General features: G+C 43.4%; 1 long non-coding RNA gene across 1 annotated transcript; it reads right to left on the bottom strand.

The window, feature by feature from the left end:
• Positions 1–18,135: 18,135 nt before the first annotated feature.
• On the bottom strand, positions 18,136–21,732 carry LOC104528819 (uncharacterized). The gene is made up of 3 exons (XR_003766277.1): positions 21,514–21,732; positions 19,964–20,026; positions 18,136–18,649 (listed from the first exon to the last, which is right to left on the bottom strand). It is a non-coding gene; the product is annotated as an uncharacterized LOC104528819 (long non-coding RNA).
• Between the last annotated feature and the right edge of the window lie 3,323 nt (positions 21,733–25,055).

Genomic DNA, 25,055 nt, shown 5'->3' with positions numbered 1-25,055 from the left:
GCCAGTGTCTGACCACCCTCACAGGAAAGAATTTCTTACGGATATCTAAAGCATGTGAGGCCAAAATTAGTGTCTCATTGTTGGGGAATATTTGAAGGGAGGAAAGGTGAGAATTGGCTCATAATGCTGTGAAAGAGCTACAATAAGGCTACAAAAATAGATGGAAATACCTGTATGACGGTCCTTGCTCACTGTGGACCTAAATAGCTTTCCCAACACTGTCTCAAGAATCCTGAGGTAAAATCAAAGACCTTATTTGAAGTCTGGAATTACTTACTGACTAGTTTCTTAAATCTCAAGCTATAAGAGAGCAAATTCAGAAATTCCTACCTGATTTGACAGCACTTCAGAAAGAAACCTGTCTCAGTAGTGAATATCTACACGCCAACAAAGATAGTGGCACACAGAGCACCTAGCAAAGCCAGAGCCACCACACTTAACCCTGATCGTAACTGAAGAAACTTTTTTTCTTTTCCCCTCTGAGCTACAGCTTATTGATTTTGGAGCTCTCAGTTTTTAATCAGAGATCATAAAAGTCTGCTTGGAGACCTTATTAGGTGAAATTTTCCCCTTCTTTTTAGTAAAGTTCCCATCCCTTCTCGTTGCAGGGAAGGTTTAAAAAATATGACACAAGTCAAACAAAGGATTAAAATGCCATAAGGCAAAGAAAAGAATAATAATTTCTGATGCCTTCTCTGAAATCAGGTTTGAGAGAGTTTGGAGTCTCATTGATATGTTTTGAATACTTGTCATAGCTTTAGCTTCCTAAAATGTTCATGTCCAAGGAAGGCAGACAAAAACATAGATGACTGTTTGACCTGAGCGAATCAGAGACATTGTCCTGAAAGATAACATGATTTTTGGCTAAGTATGTGTGTCCTCAGTGGTTTGCTATTTGACCTTTTTTACCAAACAGCACTTCAGTGGTAGGATTGGGAGCTATTCCCCTGGCAATTCTTTGAGCCACTTTGTCAGTATTAAACATTTTAATACCCTTTTAAAATTCTCCCCAGATTTCATATTATCTACTATGATGTGTTTGCTCCTACTTAGTTGGGTAAGTCCTCAAAAACTCCTACTTGCGTGAATCTCATTACTACTGAGGGGCAAGCCTTGGACCATCAGTTTCTAAGTCTTTCAAAAGTCTTGCAAAATCAGTATAAACAGGTTCCAGCTGGGGCATTTCACAGCTGGGCTGCAGGGAAGGTCTGGACAACCTTTTTCCCCAGCTTTGTGATGCCTCAAAGTCCAAGGCAGCTGATGGGGGTGCTGGAGCATTTCTAGCTTTCTGTTCATAAATGGGGAAGAGGAGAAGCTGGAGGCTGAGTCTGCCAGCAGCCTCATGTTTCCAAAGCCAGAGCATCATTTATATTGGACTCAGTGGACTTAAGACAGTATCAGTTTTCACCAGGGGTAATTTAGGATCTTGGTGTAAAAGAACAACCATCTGACACCCAAGTTTAGCATGCTATTCAGGCAGCAGCAGGGCTCCTTGCAGACCGAGCGTCAGAAGATAAAAATTTGGGGATATACTCAGCACAGAAAGCTCAGCAAAGGCAGCAAAGTATTCCATAAATTAATGTATCAGATTAACTACCCCAAAAGACACAGTTAGATGAGGTGCAATTACTTAAAGCCACACAACTGTGCAGGAACAGAGGTAGCAAAATAAGCTACTGGTGTAGATCATCTGTATGCAGTACAATGAAGCTGACCAGGCTCTCTGTTGGCTGGAGTCCCCTTCATCTACGCTTAACACTGTAATTAATGATGTTTTCCTCCTTATTAAGGGTGGTCCATGTTGCCAGAAGTACTTCCAGAGCAGGGTATATAACTTAGTCTTGTCCCGCCAGTGCTACCTCACTGCACCAACGCAACAGCCATGAGTCCTGGCCTGGGGCTCTCTGCAGCCTGACTCAGATCAGGGGCACCTCTGGACAGAGGGCTCACTGAAAACAGAGAGCATGACGAGCCACATCATCCTGGCCAAGCTCCAGTCTCTCAGACAGGGCCAAGGAGCAGCCCCACAGCCCCATAGTGCTGCTGCTTGGTCAGCGAGCAGGGATTGATAACCACCCTCAACCCAACGTCAAGGACCACCAGGAATCCCCCTTCCCACCACCCCAGTTTTTTTCCAATGTCCATGTCACAACATTTTTTTTTAAGCATTAGCTAAGTAGAAGAACACAAGTAGCTGCAATAACTATGACACAGACTTTTTTTTCTGCCTGACAGTGTCAAAATTTGTGCATTCAAACCTCAACCACATACACAAATAACGGAGCAACAAGCTGAACTGATCTCCTACCATTTGCTTGGCTTTTAGTGCTTCAGCAGCAACAGAACTCAGCCACATGCATCCCCCTCTCCCTCTATGGACAGAGAGAAGAAATTGAGCTTTTCATCTTCTTCCATGCCTCAACTTGTTTCTCATGTGAGGACAAATCTTCACATGAAGTTGCAGCACTGCCTGAAAGGAAGGGGACAATTCTCTTCCCCTGTGAAAATGCTCTGCTGTGCCCAAGCTCACTTGGGTTTCAGGTTGTAAAGTCACAGCCAGTGACTGCTGCTTCTCCTGTGGTTTTGCTTCATTTAAAACAAAATTCAGATGCTTAAACATTTGTCATTTAAATGGTTTGCAGTAGTGTTAGCTCTTACCTCATTAAAGTTTCAGATGGAGTTATTTAAAAAAATAAAATAAAATAAAAAAGCAGAGAGATAAATACTCCTACTATGGCCCCACACTCATTTCACACTGATTTAGGACACCTGCAGGTCTCTGGCAAGCAGGAAGATATAAGGAGTGGTCTTGCTCCTCCCCCAACATAGCCCCTGCTGCAGCCCCAAGTGACTAGCATTTCCCTTGCAAAACCGTAGAGCCTCTGTGGGGCTGCTTGGACATGCTGAGTAAGTCAGCTAGCCAAACAGAGAACTAACCCCACCATCTGCATGGGTTGGTACTGGTTCCCACCCAAGGGCCAGGAGGGGACATGTCAGGGTGGGGAGAGGGGAACCACCCTTTGGGCTGCAGCCCATAGTTACACCAGATTTGGTCGGGGGGGCAGGCTATGAAACCACTCCATCCTTCCACTGCAACCTTGAGGACCCATAGTTCCTTTGGGAAGTCAAAAGGATGCATTTCAGAAGCGAGCTTGGAGTTCTTGGTGTTTTCCAGAGCACCCCTGAGCTTCCTAAGGAGACTGCTCAACCCGAACATCTCAGCCCCAGTGAGGCTGTTCTGTTCGAGTGTGGTCTCCTTTCTCAGTAGACTACATAAAATAGATAGATTTTTCAACCTCCTTTATTCATAGAATCATAGAAAGGTTTGGGTTGGAAGGGACCTTAAAGATCATCTAGTTCCAACCCCCCTGCCATCAGCAGGGACACCTTCCACTAGACCAGGTTGCTCAAAGCCTCATCTAACCTGGCCTTAAAACACCTTCAGGGAGGGGGCATCCACAGCTTCCTTGGGAAACCTGTTCCAGTGTCTGACCGCCCTCACAGTGAAAAATTTCTTCCTAATATCTAATCTAAACCTCTCCTCTTTCAGCTTAAACCCATTTCCCCTTGTTCTGTCATTAATTACCCTTATGAAAAGTCCCTCCCCAGCTTTCTTGTAGCCCCTTCAGATACTAGAAGCAGCTATAAGATCTCCCCGGAGCCTTCTCTTTTCCAGGCTGAACAGCCCCAACTCTTTCAGCCTGTCTTCATAGGAGAATTCACACCGTTGCATGCTGTAGCTATCTCCTTGATGGATGCAGCAGTTCAGTGTGAGGTAAAAAGAGACTAAGACATGCTATACACTAATTTAACATGTTTTTTCCCAAACCCAAGCCCTATGTTTTTGAACCTCTAAGACAAAATACTGTTATACTACAGCTGCTATTCCCATGCAAAGCCAATCTGAAGCTAAATCTTATGTTTCTATCACAGAGGTTTATCTCTATAGGCACCATTAAAGTCGGTAAAGGCGAATTGGAAAGATGTCCAACCGAGCCATGGTGCACATGTCCAGCGTGAGAAGATACCAGTTCCCTAGCTGTAATTCACTGCTAAGTCTCCAGTTTTTTGCAAGGAAAAGAAATGGCTACAAATACTGATTTTTCTGTCACCACTAGTGACACAGTGGGAGTGAAACTGTATCTTTTACACACTGATTTCCAATTTTTTCATGAAAACCTCTGCATTGCAATACTTGCCTTCTAAAAGACCAGTGGTAATAGGACATCTCTGAGTACCAAGGAGGCCCTTCCCTTTGTGCAACAGTGGTCACCTTGGAAGGGATCCTTGGAGGGCAGCAGTAAGAAAAGTGCTTTGCTGGGGAGCAGAGAGGTGTTTGGGAACGGGGTTGGGTTTAGGTGCTGGCCTCAGGCCAGCAATTCCCTCCAGCAAGGTCCTGGGTCTCAGAGCCTAAAACTGGCTCATTTCTCTGCTTGAGGCAGCTGTGTTTCCTCGTCTCAAGCATCTTCTCCTGCCCAGTTTCAGCATCCACATCTTGCAGAAACAGAGGTTTTTGTCAGTGAGAGCAGCAATGCAGTCAGTAATTTAAAAGCCTTGGAAGCCTTTCCATGTGCTGGAGAACTTTTAAGATTGGCTGCCACCAATATTCGGTCACAGAGACAGGCCCCTGCCTCAGATCTTGGCTGCAGACCTGTGTCCTCAACCAGCCACAGACTATGTGCTTGGAGCAGAAATTCTGGAGGAAATCCCAGGGTGTAGGCTAAGCACAGAAAATCTGATTAAATGCTCACAACAGTGCCTTTTAACCCTCATGTGACACAGGATCTCAGTCCAAAATAGAGAACTTGGATGTGGCCTGCAGGGGACTGAGGAACAACTTGATGATACACATGATACGTCGGAGCAGGATTTGGCCGGGATGTTGAAATCTGCTTCTCAAAGTCAGCACGTGTTTTGAGGTGAGAAAAACCCCAAAAGGGCTCTGAAGGGAATCACAGCTGGAGGCTGTACCCAAAAAGGGAGGTGGCACATCTCCAGTGAGTCACCTCTTCCTGGAAGAGGGATGCTTGCTTGCAAGTTGTCTCTTTTCCAAACAAAGTCCGTCACTCCTGAGTCACGCCAAAGCAACACGACATGGACAACCAGGCAAAGGAAAATGTTCATGCAGCCTCTCCCAAGCAGGGTAGGTGGCAAGCACTGTGCCGGGGCGTGACAGCATCCCTCTGCTGCCCTGGTCCCTTTTGGAAGTCTTTCTTCCTCTCTGAATCCTAAAACCCAAAAGTGGATGGGAAGGAGGTGGAAAGGGGCCCGGAGTTCAAGCCAGAGTGGTTCAGCTCCCTGGGAGGGATGTGGTCACCCCCCACACCCCCCTGCAGTGACTCAGGGGCCTGGAGGATGCTCAAACTGCACCACCCTGGCTTGCATGTGGCTGCTGAGGCCCATCCCTCCATCCACAGGAGAGCCTGTTAGCCCCAGTTCCTGTTAGCAAGAGTAACTCATCAGGGGGGCATGAGGGGCGAGCATGGGGGACAGGAGAGGAGAAGAAGGGGGGAAGAGAACGGAAGAGGATATCTCTCCCAAGAAAGTCAAAAAAGCACCTACACGTGCTGCGTAAATAAATCCTACTTTTCTGTTCCCAATTTTGACACATGTGAAAATAGACCCTTTGGCTGTGCCTGGCTGATGGAGTGCCTGCAAGAGGTGTCCCTGAGGTGGAGTTGCCACTCCTCAGAGACTCCCTTCACATCAGGATGGAGGCAAGGAGAGAGCTGCAGATGTCCACCCACTGCCCCTTACTCCCTGCAGACCCAACAGCTGAAAAGCCCCAGATATTGGGTAACTTTAGTACCACCAAGGAAGGGGTGGGATTCCTCCCCACACACACCTCAAAACTCTCTGTTTCCTTTCACTGAAGCATCTCCAAGCCCTCAAGGTTGCAAGCTTACAAAAGAATTGTAAATGGGAGGGACTGTTTCTGCATGTTTTTATTAAGAGAGAATGCCTGTGTGCATGCAGGAGGAGAAACCATCCACTCAAGCTTACTTGTCCAGGAAAAGGACCTCTTTGTAGCCTATTATTTCAAACTGCCATCATTTTCCTAAAATTATTAAGGATTTGAGTTTATTTGGCTTGCAGATGGGGACCAACAGGACAGACTGTCACATGGGGTCAGGTGTAGGAGCTCAGGATATTTGAACATCACTGTACAACAGCCAGTGACTTCAAGCATAACGCTGGCACTAAGTCACATCAGCTTCTTGTCCAGGTTGCTGAGGTTTCATAGCACAGAGTCAGCAGCTTTCTCAGCTCTGGTTAAAGTAAGTTGTGAGCTAAATAGGAAAAAGTGGTCTGAAGCCAAGCCTTTAAAAGCTGAAATTATTGTGGTTTACACATAATCCACCACTAAAGTAGGTCCTGATTTTTATTGAGCTGGCTCTCCAGTGCACATTCCTGCATCGGCTCCTTCAAATTGCATCAAGTGGGAATGTCACACTACGAGTTGTTCACAGCTTGGATTGTGTCTTGGTTTCTGAAGAAGCAAGCTGACAAGCCAGGTAGATTCAATCTTGCTGTGCAGCAGCAGCCTGTGTCAATATTTGGGTGTTGTTTGGGCAAGCTTCTGTTAAAAGCAGTTTATTTTTCCCAAAACGTTGGCCAGGAACTAAATATGCTAGAAAGGGCAAGACACACAAGGCCTATCCATTGGTTTCTTCCCTCTGGGTGAGTGCCAGTATAAGTAACTATAATCCATTTATCCAGCGTATCTAAACCATGAATTCAGGACCCGTTTCTGCCAGCTCTCCTTTGATGGTACCAAATGAGGGTATCCATGCCACCAGCCATGGGCTTTTAGTGGGTTTTCATTCTACGACTCCTACTATTTCCTGAACTTCCTTTTACCTACTGCTAGAGGAGGAGGAATGGTTTACATCAGTTGGTAGAGTTTGGGGTCAAACTTCTTTTAAACCAAGAAATTAACCCCCCAAAGGCCTGGACACTGTATCCAACAACTTTAGCAAAACTTAGAATCCATTAGTGATGATTGTCTGAATCTGCAGGGAGCTTGACAGCAGTAGAGAGCTGTAGGGTCCCAAAACAAAGGTATCTTTGCTCCCTTTGGGCATAACCAAGCACCCTGGGGTCTTTGCTTCACACAGCCCAAAAGGGGATGGGATTGTCCAGGCAGCAGAGGCAGGGTACCATGAGGCCTGCAAAGAGAAGCAGCAGAGAAACACTGACCTGATATGATGAACATGTATCCACACACATACCATTTAAATATGGACTTTTTTTTTTCTACTTCTCTTCTGGTTTCATGAAATCAGACAAAGACATCAAACTGGGCTCTCCACATAGGCTAGCAAATCACACACTATGTGAACTGAGGCCATCTGGAGATCTTACATCTTTTTTCCATTAGGAACAAGAGACTGTTGTAATTCTGGCACTGAGATGAGCTGAGGGCATCAGTTTCCATGCAAATCCCTATGATATCAGCCTGATTATGGGGAAGATAAAAGTTCAACAACACAGCAGCTGGAGAAAAGCCAAAGGATAGGAAAAACAAGAGGCCCAGGCCTCATCTGAGCAAAACTAGGAGAGTTTGGGTTTCCTGCCTTCTCCCTTCAGCTCGGTCAGTTTGCAACCACACATTGCTATCAAATAGTAGTGTTCCTTCTTGATAAAAATTCTACATTTGCAAGGCTGGCAGATCTGTCATCTTGACATTTGGCCCTCACGAAAGCCAGGACAAATTAATATTTATCTTGAAAGTATTTATTACAAGAGGCAAAAGATACAATGGAACTGGGCTGGCTTTGGGAAATAGTCCATAAACTGTAAAGGAAACCATCTGAAATTATATCAGCAATTTAACAGACACATATTGCAAATGTATTTTTATACACAGAGATAACGCAGGCGTTATGCTTTTGGGACCCCAGTTTCCAGTCTGTCAGCATGGTACTGCAGGCAAAGGCACACTGGCTTGCATAGCTCTTGCTCTGGGAGCTCTGCACTGAACTCTCTTGTGTGGCAGAAGTTGAGAAAGCAAATTATCAGAGTCCAGCACCCTTGAAATCCCACCCACCCTTCCCCTCCTTCTGCAGCTTCATGTCTGCTACCGAGCTCTCATTTTAAGAGTCATTCTCATATTTCAGGTCAAACTTTTATAAGTGCAAATATATATATATATATATATGCATGCCAAACCCCAAAAGGAAAGGATTTCCTTGAGGAACTGGATGCATTCAGAGCCTATTTCCTGTTTTGGATATCATCATCACCATATCAACTGCTCATCCCTGGGTAGAAAGACAGAAGAAGCTTGAGAAATACAGGCTTCCTGAAAATTTTTCATCAAAATCTAGGTGTGTCATTATGGTGAAATGGTTTGAAATGGAGGCATTCTGAAAGTGAAAATTCCTGCATGAAAAAATAGCTTATGGAAGGTCTCCAGAAATGTTTGAGTGTTTTTATTCTCCCTCTCCTCCATTTCATGAGGCGCTAATGATGGCACGTCACAAGATAACACAGAAGCTCAACTGTCTTATTGTATTTTGAATATCAGCCAATACTCGGCGCCAATTTAAAACACCTTTTTTAATGTCAGGCTTTCGTTACACAGGAGCCAAGAGACATCTCCAAACAAAGATGTTATTCAGAATGCATAGGGAAGTCTGCCTCATCGGCTTGGCAACGTAAAATTTATTTTTAGGCAAAAAGAAGGCAGTTTTGAAAGGTCACCAAGAACGCACAATTGGCAGATGCTGAGGTTAACTGAATGACTCCTTCTTATTCAGCCATCCAGCCATGAGGACTAGGAAAGAGATGCAGATGGCCCAGCCATCACTGGGAGAAAAGCTTGTGTTAGTCCTAAACACAAGCCCATAGACTCCAGAAAATAAATGTGAGTGACTGCGGATGCATCATATTAAAGAAATACTAAAATGGATCTGACATTTTAAATATTTAAGTATTTTCCAGTTGAGATTGCCCACTATTTTGCTGCATGTTCCCTTCCCCCCCAGCCCCGATAAGGAGAGACAAAGCAGCCTGCACACCCAGGGCCTATCCTGTGAACTTGAGCCATTTAAGCACAAAGGAAAAAAAACAACGGACAGCAAATTCCAATAACTTGGTGTCAATGCTCATAATTGTAGAAATTTGTGTGGGAGAAAAATCCTCCCAAAGATACAGACTGAGCTGCTGATACTGCTGTTTTGGTTTTTTTTTTCCTAAGGAGTAAGGAAAACAAAAAGTCCAATAAGGGTAAATTCCGGATGGCTTTAGGTGCACGTTTAAGGTGACTATGTCTCAAGATAGGAGGTGTTCATGATCTAGGCAGAAAAGTAGGGTTTTTCCCTAACATGAAATTCTTTTGAGGTTTTTTTTTGTGAATTTCATCAAGAGAAGCTAAAGGAGTTGAAGCCCAGAAGAGATCATGTGTACCACGGGAGTTTCCTACACCTCCACACGCTTCCGCTCTGCTCAGGATTATCAGAGTCCTATTCCCACTCCAAACCGTGCTTTGAAGTTCACCTTCAGGCTGGAGAGATGGTAGCATTTTAGTACGAGCACTTTCAAAGATATCCAGTCTGAGATCTTTGGGAAAATGTGATTTTATGATGTTCTAGCAAGGCATTGCACCTGAGGGTGAAACAGAACTAAAATGTGCTGCTAAATGCAGAGGCTGAACAGAGATGATTTGACGCTTCACTCCAGAAAACAGAGAGAAGGTAGTGTTAATGCTGCCAACGATCAGTTTCTCCAGAATTGGCTTTTTTTCTAAGTTACCTATTTGAGTAAGATGAGGCCAACTGCACTCATGTGGAAGTGAAATATCTGAGAGTGCTAGGATTTTTAAACAGAATTTTCTGGTCTCATCCTCTTCTCGCAACACTGGTGACTAGCTGAAGCTGAAGGTGGTCTTTGTTACAGCTGAAGGAATGCCTCCTCAGCAGCCAGCCTGCAGCTCAGCTTTGGTGCATAACTCAAAAAGAACAACACGGGCCATAATTTCTCAAAGAGCCACCAATCAACATTTATCAAGAGCTGGAAAGACTTATCAAGTCAAAGAAACCACACAGGCATCTGCCTGTACAGGACTGTAGGGACTCTGGCCTTGTGGACACAGCAATGTTGAAAAACTTCTGTAGTAGAACGGCTCAAAGGCTTCGGAGTCTCCAAGGCAGTGAAGCATGTGTCTGCTACCCGCACCAAGCACCATGTGGTGAGGAAGGACGCAAAGCATCCTTGGGAAAGTTTGCAGTTTGTTTTGCTCTCATTATTTCTGACTCAGGTGCTTGGGAAATCAGAAAAGCTGCTAAAATGCTGAGCGTGCTTGCCACGTGGACCTGCTGCTTTAGAAAGCCGTGAACTTCCAAGAGAGACACTGGAAATTGGAGATGACTTATCAGCTCAGCTGATGAGCAATCCTAGGCAACCACACCGTGGACCAGCTTTGAATGAAGTGACCATGGTCACTTCATAGAGGAGTCATAGAGTCATATAGGAGACATAGAGTCACAGAGGAATCGTAGAGTCTCGGAGTCATAAGGGAGTCATAGAGTCATGGAGTCATAGAGTCACTCATAGAGAAGTCACAGAGGAGATAAGACTCCTCTGTGTAGTCATAACTACACTTATGTTATGAAGCCAAGGTTATGCCTCACCAAAATAATATTTTTCAGGCCAGCTACCAAATTCTGCTACCCAGAAACCTAAAAGCTGGGTTTGGTGAAGCTGATGGGATTCTCAATATTGCTCATGGGAAAATCACCAGCAAATATAGTTTCATTTACACAGACACTTAAAAATATTGACAAGCTGGAGCGGTCACTGGATGTATCTCTCCATAGCACAAGATCTGTGATGGCAAAACCTTACATTTTTATCAAGTGCATTGAACAAAGTACGCACAACTGGACATGTCAATATTTCCTCCCTCTAACACAAGAGCCAAGTGTAAAACTAAACCTTTTCTCATCAGCATGAAAAAACATTAATTAAAAATCCTGTGGTTAAGACACCCTGCAAAACAGACAGGGGAAACAGAAAAGTACACAAGCCAGGAGAAAGTGTGAAATCAGATCTCAGAAAACCCTTAGACATAAAGCCCCTTTCTTGTTTTATTGCTTTTCAGCACTCACTGCAGCCAAGGCACGTGCAAGGCTGCAGCTCAGCCAGACATGCTGGCGAGGGGCAGGAGCGGGGCCACCCCACAGCCCCCTTCAGCCACTGAGGAGGGATGTGATGAGGGAGCTGCCATCCCTCGTTACGCAGCGAGGCACCAACGATGCTGGGGAAGGCCAGAGCCCAGGAATCAAGAGTTTAAAGGCTTGTTACATATGTACAATATTTACTCCTACACTTTTCCTGTGGCTTTACAACCCAGGGGGACAGGCCCAGCTAGGATAGAGGAGATGTAAAATCCTGGAGAAATAAGCAGGGTCTTATTAGTTTGGCTCTGGCTCTGCCTGCTTTCTACCTCTGAGGCCACAGGAAAGGGGCTCATGTCTCTCGCAGCACTTTCCCACAGAAGACCACGTGAACACTGAGCCATGAAAGAGGGTGAAGGAGGAAAAGAAGTCTGCAACCTCTGGCCATGCCTCCCTCCTTTCCTCCTGCCTTTCCGCAGATGAACTGGCTGCTGGGTGGGTTGTGATGCTCGTCTTTTGGACAGATTTGAGAAGGGGGCACTGGAGGGAGGGGTTTTGCTATGTACAAAGAAAGCAGAGAGTGGAGAAAAGCTCATGGGAAGCATCTCATGTTAAAAGGTACCTTGCATGGTTGGTGAAGATGTGAAGAACCACATTATTTTATGGTCTCTGGTGAAATTCACTACTAAAAACACCAAGCAATGATACTAACGCTCTTTGGACAAGTTTCTGGAAAGCACTGAACTCCATTACTGTAATCAGTGGGGCTGGAGCTGCCTGGTAGCAAGCTCAGAAGAAACCACCAAGTTGCTTCTTTTAATTTTCTTCAATGAGGGCTCAGGAACGTTAGAGACACTTGCTAGGGCAAGGCACTTCCTATGAGATTATTTAAAGCTGCAGAAGTGCTGCCAGCAAGAGGCCCTAATCCTAAACTCAACATTAATGCAGGCTTCGGACATACTGACACCACCAGTTTCCTTTGGCCAAGCCACTGGGCGAGTGCCAAACTGTCACCATCTCCCCCTAAGCTAGGGTTCCTGCATGCTGGAGAAATCTGCCTTGTGCTTTAAAGTAGTGTTCATTAGAGCATGCCAAAGAGCTTTGAGACAGCTGATGTGTAGCTGCTAATGTGTTGTATTAGCAGCACATTGTACTGGCTGTCAACAAAATAAATTATCTGGGATGCTATTTGGAGACTGAGAGCTGAGCTGTTCTGTTTGCTCTCTAGGAAAACGTGCATTTTGTTTCGTGTCATAAACTCTATACATAAACAAACATAAAGCTACTGCTCATAAATCAGTTTTCCAAGCACATAAAGCTATTAAACTATAGACAGTCTTAAGAACCTTAAGAGATATTGCCAAAATCAGAGCTTAACACTGCATGAGAGCCCACTGAAGACACAGCTTGAAAGTGCAAAATATTTGTGGGTATAAGCTCTTAGTGCAACCCTGCTGCCAAGACCCATGAGGGAACAGCAACAAGCCTCATGCAGTCCTGAATCAGTTTACTTCTCTGAGAGATGGAGAAAAAGCAGGGGACAACACCATCTCCCACTCAAATTTAACCTAGATATTAAGCTAAAGGTCTCCTGAGATGTTTTAAATGGTGTCCAGAAACTCCTACTGAGTTGCATGAGAAAGCTGACCTCCCTCACAATTTGTAAGGTTTTCTGGAGCACTGATGGAGCCGCCAGCCCAGCTACGTACCGACACGGTTAAATCCCAGCTCACCTGCAAATTTGGCCATGGACTTCAGTGGCATCCATTTGGTCCTCAGCCTCACTCATTATGGATAATTAACCTAGAAATTATCTGCAGTTGAGATACCCACTGGCATTGTCCTAGAATACTTAAAAAAAAAACCAAACCCAAGACCAACAACCCCACAAAGCCTCCAGACAACTTGTTACACCAGCATGGTTGGCCTGACATTGAGCACGAGGTGGGGAGGCAAGGCTTGTGAGCCGGGCTGCTGACACACAGCACTGGTGGGGAGTCGTGCAAGAGGAGAGAACACTCTCAGGGTGCCTAAGGCCAAAAAGCAAACATCGGGAGTTTGGCACTGAGACACCCAAGCACCAACCTGGGCCTCCCCTTTGTTAACCTGCCCAGCATGGTGTGGGGGACAGATGCCCCAAGTCACAGGGCTGAAGCAAGCTGCCGTGCTTGCACAATGATATGATGCAAAGCCCCACAACCAGGTCACCCTGGTCAGTTGGGTAGTGTTGTCTCTGCTCTTCCAGCCCCACAAACTGTTACACTCTAAGGCCAGTTGTAACCAGATTTATTTTGACACACACACTTTTCTTCAGGTAGTTGATCAAGAAGCCCAAGTGAAAAGCCTACTTATCTACAGCCTTTTGCAAAATTCACTGTAGCAAAGGAACATCACTGGAGGACAATTCAGCTTCCCTCTCCTTGTAATGGCTATTGAAGGAACCAAGGGCAACATCCTAACTTCAATGTTTTATCTAAGTGCCTAACTCAGGTGGGATCAGTCCTGATCTAATCTGATGTGCTAGCAAGATTCTTTTTATTTTTTTGGAAATGTGAAGACTGCATAGATACCAAAATTGTGTTGCCCCCAACACAAGAAAGACATGGACCAATTAGAACGAGTCCAGAGGAGACAACAAGGATGATCTGAGGGCTGGAGCACCTCTCCTATGAGGACAGGCTGAGAGAGTTGGGGCTGTTCAGCCTAGAGAAGAGGAGGCTTCAGGGAGACCTTCTAGCAGCCTTCCAGTACCTGAAGGGGCTACAGGAAGGCTGGGGAGGGACTTTTTACAAGGACAGGTAGTGTGATAGAACAAGGGGAAATGGCTTTAAACTGAAAGAGGGCAGGTTTAGATTAGATATTAGGAAGAAATTCTTGACTGTGAGGTTGGTCAGACACTGGAACAGGTTGCCCAAGGAAGTTGTGGATGCCCCCTCCCTGGAAGTGTTCAAAGCCAGGTTGGATGAGGCTTTGAGCAACCTGATCTAGTGGAAGGTGTCCCTGCTCACGGCAGGGGGGTTGGAACTAGATGATCTTTAAGGTCCCTTCCAACCCAAACCATTCTATGATTCTATGATCTATGATCAAAATACTGTGATTTTTTTGTGACAAAGGCGATGTTCTTAATTATAAATCCTGATCTGAAATACATAATAAACAGAACTGAAGGACGGTGGTCAGTATCACAGCCATACACTGTTGAGAAGGCAGCACTCACTTCCAGTTTGAGTGCATTTAAGCATCTGCAAGCCTCCCAGAGAAGCCAGCGAGCTCTGCATGCCTTGGGAGAAGGGAGGGGCAGGCCTCTAGTCTGTAGTTTTTTAAGAGCTGAACTGATGAATATTTTAGTTTCCAAAACATAGACATGAAAGAGCAAAAGCAACCAAGGCATTAGCATCCCTTTGTGTCAACAGGCCTGTTTTAATCCCATGAGCCAATCTACAGCATTTAACTGATAGCTTCAGATCTGTAAAAAAGAAAAGGGCCTCGAAAAGATCTGGTTTACACCTCCAAGCTGATGAGATATAGCAGCCAGGATCATCTTACATGATTGTGAAGTTATTTAGACAGCCAGAGCTGTTAGCCAGGCTGTGATGAAGTCAGTAATGTAGAAAGTAACACAGGAAACAGGAGTTTTCCCTGTTGAGAACATGGAGTGTGCACTGTTGGTATGCAGGGCTGGATTTAGTTCAAGGGCTGCTGCCGTCATACTGACTTTATGATACTCACTTTGCTTCCAAATATCACAATGTTGGAAGTTTCTCTCCAGCAGTCTAGCAGATGTCATGTCTAGCACAGTTAGGCATCTTCAGATAAATGAAATCTCACGTAAGATGGGCTCCAGTGTGGTGCAAATACCTCTCGGATGGACAACTGGGTCCATCTGAGCTGAACACCATCTGAGACTAACTCCATCTGGGTTCCTCTGGAGAGACTCATGCTAGGTGGACCTCTCCCACTGGTGAATTCTTTTCACTTCACGCAGGGTATGAAGCAGCTGGATAGTGATCTAAAAGAAACAATTAATGATACGAACTAAAAAAATCTGTGTTTGCAGACACATGCTCAGCGTGTACTGCAAAGCAAATACCAGGAATGAAAGAGCAGGGAAGGCACCAAGACAACAGGCTGTAGGAGCCAGCAGGGGTTGAGCCCTTCCTGATAAGGAAGCTCTGTTACTGCCAAGGCAACTGTTTTCCTCCCTCCCAAAAACTCACCTGGCTGTCAGTGTATCAACAGTGGCTACAGACACGCAGGCAGCCAGGAAAAAAAAATATCCCTCCTTTGGTTCTTCTCTCTCTTTTATTAAGGGCTCAGCAAAATGAGCACGTTACCAAGCTTGATGAGTTAACCACATATCAGCTGAGCCCAGGTGACAGCACCCAGGACACACAGTCAATAGCAAACCCCAGACAAGACACATTAGCTCAAGCCTCAGTGATGGAGGTTTAAGCTAATCCATTTAACCTTAAATTTACAATAGGTAAAGAGCATAAGTGCAAATAATCGTTGCACCTCACCTTAAACTGTTAAGCTGTGGCAATACATCTGCTTAGTCTAAGCTTCTTGTTTCCATTTCTGGCGGCGTGGCACTGGCACGGCAGGGCTGAGACTCTTCTGCATCCAAACTCAGTGTCACAGCACAAGAGGGAGGTCAAAATAAGGATTAAAAAGTCAGGCTGGTCCATGACAGTGCAGCCTCCAGCAATGCTCACTGGGGACAGAGTATTGCAGGAACTTTTCTGAGCAATGCATTTTTCAGTGTCGTATGTAATTAGATGATGAACTTAAGTCATAAGCATACTCCAGTGAAATGACATCTACATTCCTTCTGACACAGCAAGACGTTCAAAACTGAGCATAACAAACTGGAGGGAATTCAGATCAACAGCTCCACAGAAGACACTCCCAGGTTTTGCAGCTGATGATCTCCAGAACTGCTGTATAAGCAAGCAGAAGTCTCCACCTGTTCATGCATAAATAAGATTAAAAAACCCAAACAGATGGCCACTTAATCCCCAACTCCATCCTCAACTGACTTTACACGAAATGAGGAGCACACCTTCCTTTAAACCTTTGTTTATGCCGGCGAAATCTTCAAAATTGGGTGTCTGTAAGGACAAAGTATCGCCATTCCAAAGGACTCTACTAATTTGGTGATATCACTCTGTAAAGGGACACATTCCAACTTTAAATACCAATTACAGGCCCAGAGTGCTCGATGGGATCGAGCAACAACTGAATGTGCAGAGGGAAAGTGAAAAACTCATGCCCAATGCCTCAAACAATCCAATCTGAGGAACGGAGGAACAAACAGTTGTCCATCTCCCCCATACCTCGCGATCTCTTGAGGTGGCCTCTTCTGAAACTCGTGGCTTATTTAACACAGGTTTAATCAAGGTATTCTGCCTTCAGGACAGTAACATCCACCATTCTCCACCACTCCATCATTCACCCTACCAAAGAGCGTTAAAATGCAGAAAGGCAGCCAAAAAGCAGCTTTAAAAACCTGCCTTATGCTAATGATGTTTCTTAAGAGAAAAGAGTGAGCTTGTCTCCACTCTCCTGGTTCCTCTTCCCTCAGCTTCTACTGAAAGGGACAGTGCCTCTCCCTCCCCACGTAAGAGCAAGCCCTACACCAGCCAAGGAAATCACTCTGCCTGGCTTTGCACGGCAACATGTCCTTTTGCATCCAGGGAGAAGGGCCACGCTCCCCTCTCAGACACACAGAAGCAGCCAAAAGGAGGATTTGCTCCTGTGTGTTTATCATGTAGTAGCAGTGAATTTCCATAGTGCTCTTCTACCTTGCTGCTCAAAATGGGTTTCCTGCTGTGCAGGAGCCTCTGAGAAGGTCCCGGAGCATGGAGAAGCACAGCATTGCCTCAAACTTGAACCATCCCACTTTCCTTCAGACTTTACAGTTGACCCAGAGCAACAAGAAACTTCACCCTCCTAAGCCACTTCAATCCATTTCTGTTCTAAGGGACAATTCCCCACCTGAACATGCAGTAGGAAATAGTGAGGGGAGTTTCTCCTCTTCAGAAAAATACCACACCATCTTACATCGCTCTTCTGCCTGAGAGAGGGGAAAAACCCACCTCACAGTTGTTTCAGACTGATTAAAGTGTACACCTTTCAGAATTCCATTTTCTTACCAATGAATAAAACTGGAAAAATCATACAGTGTTTAACACCACCCAAATTTTTGTGTCAACTTCTAGAAAATGTAAAGCAGGGAGATGGATCTGCATCACCCTTATGGCACTAACAGGGTTAGAAAATACATGGTAGATTTTGCCCAGCTGCAGAAGACGGGTCCAAATCCATCCCTTAAGATCCCTAAGCAACTGGCTGGTAGCTGTACCATAGGCAGAGACACACTCAAAGATGGTAACAGCCTAGGGGGGCACAATATCTGAACCACTCATCCAGCTGCTCACTAGCCTGCTTTGGTCAAAACAAGACCTGGAGTTCAAACAAGCCCAGCTCACTTGGTCTGAAGGGATTAGAGAGCAATTGCATGAGCAGCTCAGACAGCAGAGCCAAGTGTAATGCCTGCAGCAGCTGGAGGAGAGCTCACATAATGACATCTCCAGTGCCTAATGCAGCTGGAAAGAATCAGGTTCACCTTCCACTCTTTCAGCGTAACACTGATGGCCAGGAAGTCTTTTTAGAGTGGTAGACTGTTTTTGGACCCAAGGGTCTGGTATCAGAAACATCCAGACACTTAAGTATTTTATTGGTACTATAGGATCTCCATACCTTAAAACCCATGGGCCTAAATGTCTGACCTCCCAATTAGTACTTCATGTAGAATGGTATGTAATCTTAAAGCTACCCTTTGCATAGGGTTTGAAATAGGTTCTACTGTTCAAATCTGTACTGTCAGTGTTATTTCCTCTGTATTAAAGCAAACCTGAAGTAACAGTTTGACCAATTTTATTATTTTCCTGATTCTATTAAATTGACATAGTACAATATTCTCTTATTTAAACAATTTGAAAAGAGAAATAATGAAGTTCCACATGAAGCCAGCATAACACATTTTGCCTAACAAAAATACACCTTTATCGGATATTTTAAAGTTTGATGTTTTCAATAAGAGCTTAATTTGTACGTAAGCTTCAGAGTTTGCATGTTCATATCAAGCTTTCAGACATCTGGATTCCAGTTCAGAATTTATTTGCATACAAAAATATATAACAATGGAAAAAAGCATTAAGAGTTCTCAACTATATAAAATTACAAATATATTTTCATAAAAGCAACTTTAAATTAAAATTCAAGCTATATTTTAAAGCAAAATACAGCTATAACACTTAAGTTATCTTATTCCATCTGCTGCAAAGTAACAAAACTGATGTTGCCAGTTAAATACTTGTAGGAGTTTACAAAGGTTATGGTCAGAAGGTGAATATCTGGGGTAGCAAAGTTATTGGACAAAGGCAGCAGTTCTCCGTGACTGATGTCACTTGTCCTTCAGAGGACATTCACAGGCAAGTACAGTGCCAAAGATTAATTTCACATACCTGGAAATAATAAAAAAAGAAAGATCATTAAGTTCTGTATTAAGTAAAATTGCATGTTGTTGATGTACCAGACACTCTATCTATGCCCAGCTTGCTAGACTGCCTGATAGGCCAAAATTATGCCTTTTTTTAATTAGCACGAGAGCCAAAAGGTTAATGTGCAAAAATTTAAGGTGATTACTGTTCTAATGAACACATTAGGCTTGAAAAGGCATCTGTACAAAGCTCTGTGTAACCTCAAGCATATAAATACAACTCCTCAAAAATGTGATGACAAATATCGGGTAGAAGCTGGGCTTTTTCCTCAGAATTTCACTGTATGATAAAGATAACTTATCACTGTAAAGACAAGTGTATCACTAAGACAAGTGACACTGTATAAATAACTGCTGAAATCACTACAGATTTGATTAGTTGGGATAAAAAAAAATAAACACTACAGCAGGTGGCAATCCCTGCCCCCACCTTTGATGTGCCTTGCAAGGGACAATAACACCTATATACTATAGGCAGCCCCTTAAGAGTTAGCTGCAACACGGCTGTGTGAGATACAGCAATGTGAATTTTTGCTGGTTTGGGGTTTTGTTGTTTTATATAAACCTTCAAAACTCAGAGTTTTTCAGAAGAGCAGTCAATTAGGTTTGAGCAGTAAGCATACATCCATGACAGAAGTGAGGGAACTAGAAATACATTTTAAGAGAACTGAAACCAGGATTAAGACACGAGAAAGATGACAGGGAAGTAGGAAGCTGGTAAGGGCAGCTGGGTTAAGTTTCAAGGCAGATGGCCAAGGCTTAAAGACTTACAGGGAAGGGAAAATACTAATGAACGCAAGAAACTCTCAGTTCATAGTTTACTGGGGGGCAGTTTCTTGCTGCTACTTAGGCCTAGTCCTACAATGCCTTGTTTTGGGTACCATAGTTTGGTCCCATACCAAAAAAACCCCCAGTATCATGTTCGTAACATTTTAGCTGAGTTTTGAGTATTTAGGAAAGTGATGTTTGCTTGATCTATACACTGTCAAGGAAGGGTGAATTGCAGCTCCCTCAGAGGTGGGGACAGAGGTTCATCAGAGTACAGCCTTTGTCACACAAGCTAAACTGCATGCCTTGAATATTCAGGCAAAGACCAGAATTTAGTCTATTTTACCTTCTTAGCCACATAATGATCCATAGGACAAGCAAAATAAAAGGAAGCCATGTTATATGAAACTATTGCTGCCCTTCCCTTTCCCCTCCTCCTCACACATTGGTTTTCATCACTCTTTGACAGTACCAAGTGAGATGCAGCCTACTAATAACAACATCTACTTACTTGCTAGTGTCCTGTCAAGATCAGCAATGAAGTCTTCCAGTTCTTTTGTGTCCCCAAGCTTTGCTGCAAAACAACAGACAGTCAGTATTGCTCAGATGTGACATATTTCTCTGGCCAAAAGAAACACTAGAACCACACAATCCCCCAAATCATTTTCAGTGGTATCAAACACACTGTGGATTATTTTCAGGGAAGTTCAATAGGGTTGCTGCAATGTCCAAATGCATTCTTAGAAAACAGGGGAGAACTAATTAAAATCCTAGTCTTTATAGTTTTCCATTTGACAGAAGCAAAGCAATCCTCTGGTTAGTTTCCTTAAAAAGCAGAGGTTGAAGTGGAGGAAAAAAGCTTATATCAACTAATCCATGTCCTTGTTACTATGGGAGTCTTCCTTACTGCATATATTCAGATGTTGTATTCATGGCCCTAAAGAAACCCCAGCCAGTTAGCTGCCTGTCTGACTCAAGTCTAAGCCTCTTAAACCATGTCAGTATCACGGGTTTGCTGTGATGTCAGATCCTTTGATGTTAGTCCAAACAATATAAATTTGGATCCAAACATCCACCTACATTTCTGCTCCCGAGAACACCACTGGTTCCATTCAATCTAGTTTTACTTATCTCATTTCTGTGGTCTACTCCAAGCTGGTTCCAACTCTGTTTCTGTCTTCTCATCAGGAAGAGCATCTTGACCTTTACTGTAATTCCTTGCCAAGTATTTCCTGCCAGTTTAACTTGAACTCTTTTTTGCTACTTCTTATTAACTATTACTCATTATTTCTCTAATGAGAATAATATGCTAATTAGAAAGAAAGCATTTAACTTAGTTTTTGTGACTGGTCACTGTGGAAAAGACTTGAAAGCATGAAAAGCTTTCATGTGAGAAGACTAGTTGTAATGAAAGCACTGTATAGTACATATGTATGACTGTTCATTTATTGATATGTCTACTCCAGAGTTAATCTAAATTAACCTGAATGAAACAGACTCCTGGGGAGTTAGATCAGCTGCAAGACAGAAGCCACTTTGAAACAGCACAGCTACAAAGGAGGAAGGAATTGCTAATTCATGGGTTGTACAGCAGTGCAAGGTCTGAATGGATCTGAGTGATTGTGTCAACCTGAATGGCAGCGTATGGCTTTGGAGGAGCCACCTACTGCACCCCGGCATTCAGGCCAAGTATTTCTGTATACAGATGGGACACTTAAGCTACTTAGTTGCTTCAGTAAGAAGTAACACAATCTAACTCTTAGATGAAGCATTCTGTAAGTAGTACCACGATTCCTCATCAACTAAACTGTAATTTTCTTTAGCTTGGTGTTTCAAAACCAAAGAGTTGCCAGGTCACCTGCGAAGAAGTGTGGATGCAGCGTGCTCCTGCTGTTTGTAACCACGACAGTAATACTTGAATCTGTAGTGTGCTAAACAGTCATCCCTCGTTGTGCTGGCATTTTTAAAAAGTCAACACATGCACATGAATCCTGGCTCACAGAAAGAAGCCCGTATAGTTGAGAATTAGGAAGAAATGTCAGCAGTTAAAATTAACTTTACCTTTACACGGAGTTACTGACGGAGATGGCAAGCTTGGAGTAGATGCAGTTGGTGAGTTAAGCTTTTCATCACTGAGGCTGAAACTATTTCTGTAGAGTGAATCTGCACCTGTAAAAAAGTTGTATTATGAAGTAAAACTAACACCTTTTCAATTTTGCAATAGAATTAAAAAGAGAGAAAAGGGACATTTCCTAAATGGGTTTCAATATCTGTAGAATTCATAGAATCATAGAATCATAGAATGGTTTGGATTGGAAGGGACCTTAAAGATCATCTAGTTCCAAATTAAATTACACCACAAATTTAAGAATTAAATCCTTAAATTACACGATTTAAAGCCAGAAGGACAAATAAATCATCTATTGTGTGAAGGCTGTTGTCCCCACACCTACTGTTAAGAAGTAATCAGTCCTGGGCCCAATCCTCACCTCCCAGTTAGGAAAGTGTTGGCTTTCCCTGCAGTCAGCATAATTTAGAAAATATTACAGGAATGGCAATTATCCCACATCCACTAAATCAGGTCTGGCATGACCTGCCTGATTCACAATATTCTGGGAAATTCTGGTCACCTAAATTTTTCAAAAGCTATTACAAAAGCTGAATAAAGAGGTCCAGGACAAGGACAGTCCACCAGAATGGAGAACTTATTCAGCATTGTCCTCATCCCTGAGGCAAACTCGCCCATTTCTCCATACTCTACTGCTTTAGGTCTTGTGTTCTAGATAAATTGTATGGCATCTTTTAATTTTCTTTTATTCTGTAACTCTCTGGAGTTCACAAGGCAGTAAATCTGTGCACAAAATATTCTGCCATCTTATTTTAGGTGGTCTTTCAAAAAAAGCTTTTTTATACGCCATGGAAAGCAACAGTAAATTTTCCAATATAATTTTGATGTTCTTGGGTTTCAGACAGGGCTTTAAGTTTCTAAAAATGATCTTTATCTTGTTTCTTTTAAAAAAAAAAAAAACGTTCCACAATGCACAGTATACACAAAGTATTAGCCATGGCTCCACTGGAAGGAGGAACTGTCATTGTGTTAGAGACACTAAAACTGAAGGTTCCTGAAGGCTTGAGACAGTGACCTGAAAATTAGTTCTGCAAAAATAAACCACTGTAATATGAACATGGCAATGGTCTCCATTTGTTTGGCACATTTCCTAGGAAATAAATGTATGTCTCATCCTGTGGGGTGGTGACCACCCCTGGTTGCCACTGAGGCCAGCAATTTTGCCTACCTGCAGCACACGTAGCATCTGTCCTTGGAACCCCAACCTAACAGGTGGTTACACTGCAACATTAAATCCATCCAAGCCAGAACTGTCACACTTCCTCAGACATCTGTCAGGAGATGGCTGCCTTAGTTAAATTAAGGGTGTCTTGCTGAATGACCAAAGGGAGCAGGACCACAGCTCACCATGCCAAGATGCACACATCTGCTCCTTCACTGAACACTGCCGTGATGTTTGCAGATACCAAATGTAGAGACCATCCCACAGCTGACTACTCCTCTACCATAAGTTGCCCCTATCTTTGGGAAGAAAAGTATGTATCCACACCCCATCTCCCCTAACCTGCTGTCCTTAGGAGCATAAAACCACCTTCCAGAGGAGCATACAGGTACAGTGACAAATCACACCAGACCAGGCAACTGCACCTACTAAGCCTATCAGATGTTTCCTCAGCTGTAGGCTGATTGCTCATAGAATCATAGAACCATAGAATGGTTTGGGTTGGAAGGGACCTTAAAGATCACCTAGTTCCAACCCCCCCTGCCATCAGCAGGGACACCTTCCACTAGACCAGGTTGCTCATAGAAACCAGGTTGTCATTGTTTCTTCTGTGCTAGCTTCCAAGCCCACCTCTGTTGCCACACACACTGAAGAGGCTTGTGTGAGAAGTTTCAACCCAGAGTACTTCCCTCTTTCACACACGTGTTGGGCCACCACGGTACTGATATTTTTCACAGCTCGCTGTGCAATCAGCTCAGATCTTGTTCCAGCAAACACCCGTGCTACCTGTGGCACTGTGCAAACATGGGTGACGATGTGAATGCTATCTGTTATTTTTTCCTTGCCCAAATCAGCCTCCAGTTGGTATTCCTTGTTTAGGAAGAGAGAGATGCTTCTTTGTACTAGCATTTTATTGTAATTTCTTTATTTTCACTCTTAAATGCCTGTTCTCCTCTCTAAACTTGAGCAGATCAAAACCAATCTACTTGAAATTTCAGATCTAAAAAAGATTTGAGGAATACAATGCAGAATTGAGATAACTTTAGATAGAAAAATGGAAAAATTAGCTAAGTAGCTCCTAAAAACATAAAAAACCAACTGGGGGTGGGGGAGACAAGGGGGGAATCTGATACTGCTCTGCAATATTATTCCACCAGAGCTGCACTATACAGTATGAATCTTGTAGATTAATGAATTTAAAGTAACAGCTAAAGGTATTACAAATTTCCTCCTGAAATCAGCTTACAGATCAGGTTTCTACTAAAACCACATTTCCTTCCAGCCAAGACACAAACCCTAGTGACCAGAAAACTTGGAATGGAAAATTCTAGCTGTTCAGGACAAATACTCCTATCACCACAAAAAAGCCAAATAACTTGTAACACCTCACACAAACAGTCCTGTAGCCAAGAGCACAACTCACTGAAACGCTGACAGAACAGACCATCCAAGATATATTTTCCAGGCAATGTATTTGAAAATAACAGAACAAGAACTTCCAAATGATTTCATACAATAAAGGTTTTAGTGGCTTGTTGAATTAATAAAAAATAATCCAGAGAACAATGGCTACAAAACTGAATGTACTCTTAATGTGGAGTCTATGCTACTAGTACCCAGACACCAAATGTAGTGATGCTGGGAATTTATATTACAAACCAATCCTTCTCGTACACCAAATCCAAAGGTCTAGTTGCTTTTATATATAGCTGGCATAAAATCTTCTTTTTGTGAATGCTTGTGAGAGCAACTCAGCTTACAAAAGCTTTAATAAGCCATTTAAATTGGCCACAAATTATTCACACAGTTCTTTTTACTTATAGCCATGTACACATCCAAGCTAGCAGTCACCTTTGATTCTTTTTGTGGTTTTTTTTTCACTCCATATTCCTTCTACAAGCAGTTGAAAGTACTGACTGCTCACCTCACAATGTACTGAAACCAGAAAATGTTACTTCATACTGCCTTCCATAAACTTTATGCTGGGAAATATTTACAACTGGACAAAGAGAAAATAAGACAGAACTGTTGCTCCTGAAGTTCCTGCTTCTGTTGCAGAAACTGTGTTCTTTCAATTTCAAAAGGCAAAACGTTTTCACAAAAGACTTCTCTTCTGATGGGTTGTAATATCAATAGTGTCAGGAAAATTTCAACATTTAATCTCAAAAAGCAAAACCATACTTTAGCTACTGGCTGTGGCTTACACATGCCACCAAGCAACAGAAATTCTGGTGATGGAAGGAGGAATGTATTGTCTCTGCCATCAAGGTCATTACAACTGCTGGAAACAATGTATTGTTAAAAAACAACCAA

The sequence above is a fragment of the Antrostomus carolinensis genome, unplaced genomic scaffold (assembly GCF_000700745.2).
Source record: "Antrostomus carolinensis isolate BGI_N321 unplaced genomic scaffold, ASM70074v2 scaffold638, whole genome shotgun sequence".
In the NCBI taxonomy this organism is placed as follows: domain Eukaryota; kingdom Metazoa; phylum Chordata; class Aves; order Caprimulgiformes; family Caprimulgidae; genus Antrostomus; species Antrostomus carolinensis.
The sequence above is the reverse complement of the archived record's forward strand: the minus strand, read 5'-3'. Positions and strand labels throughout refer to the sequence as shown.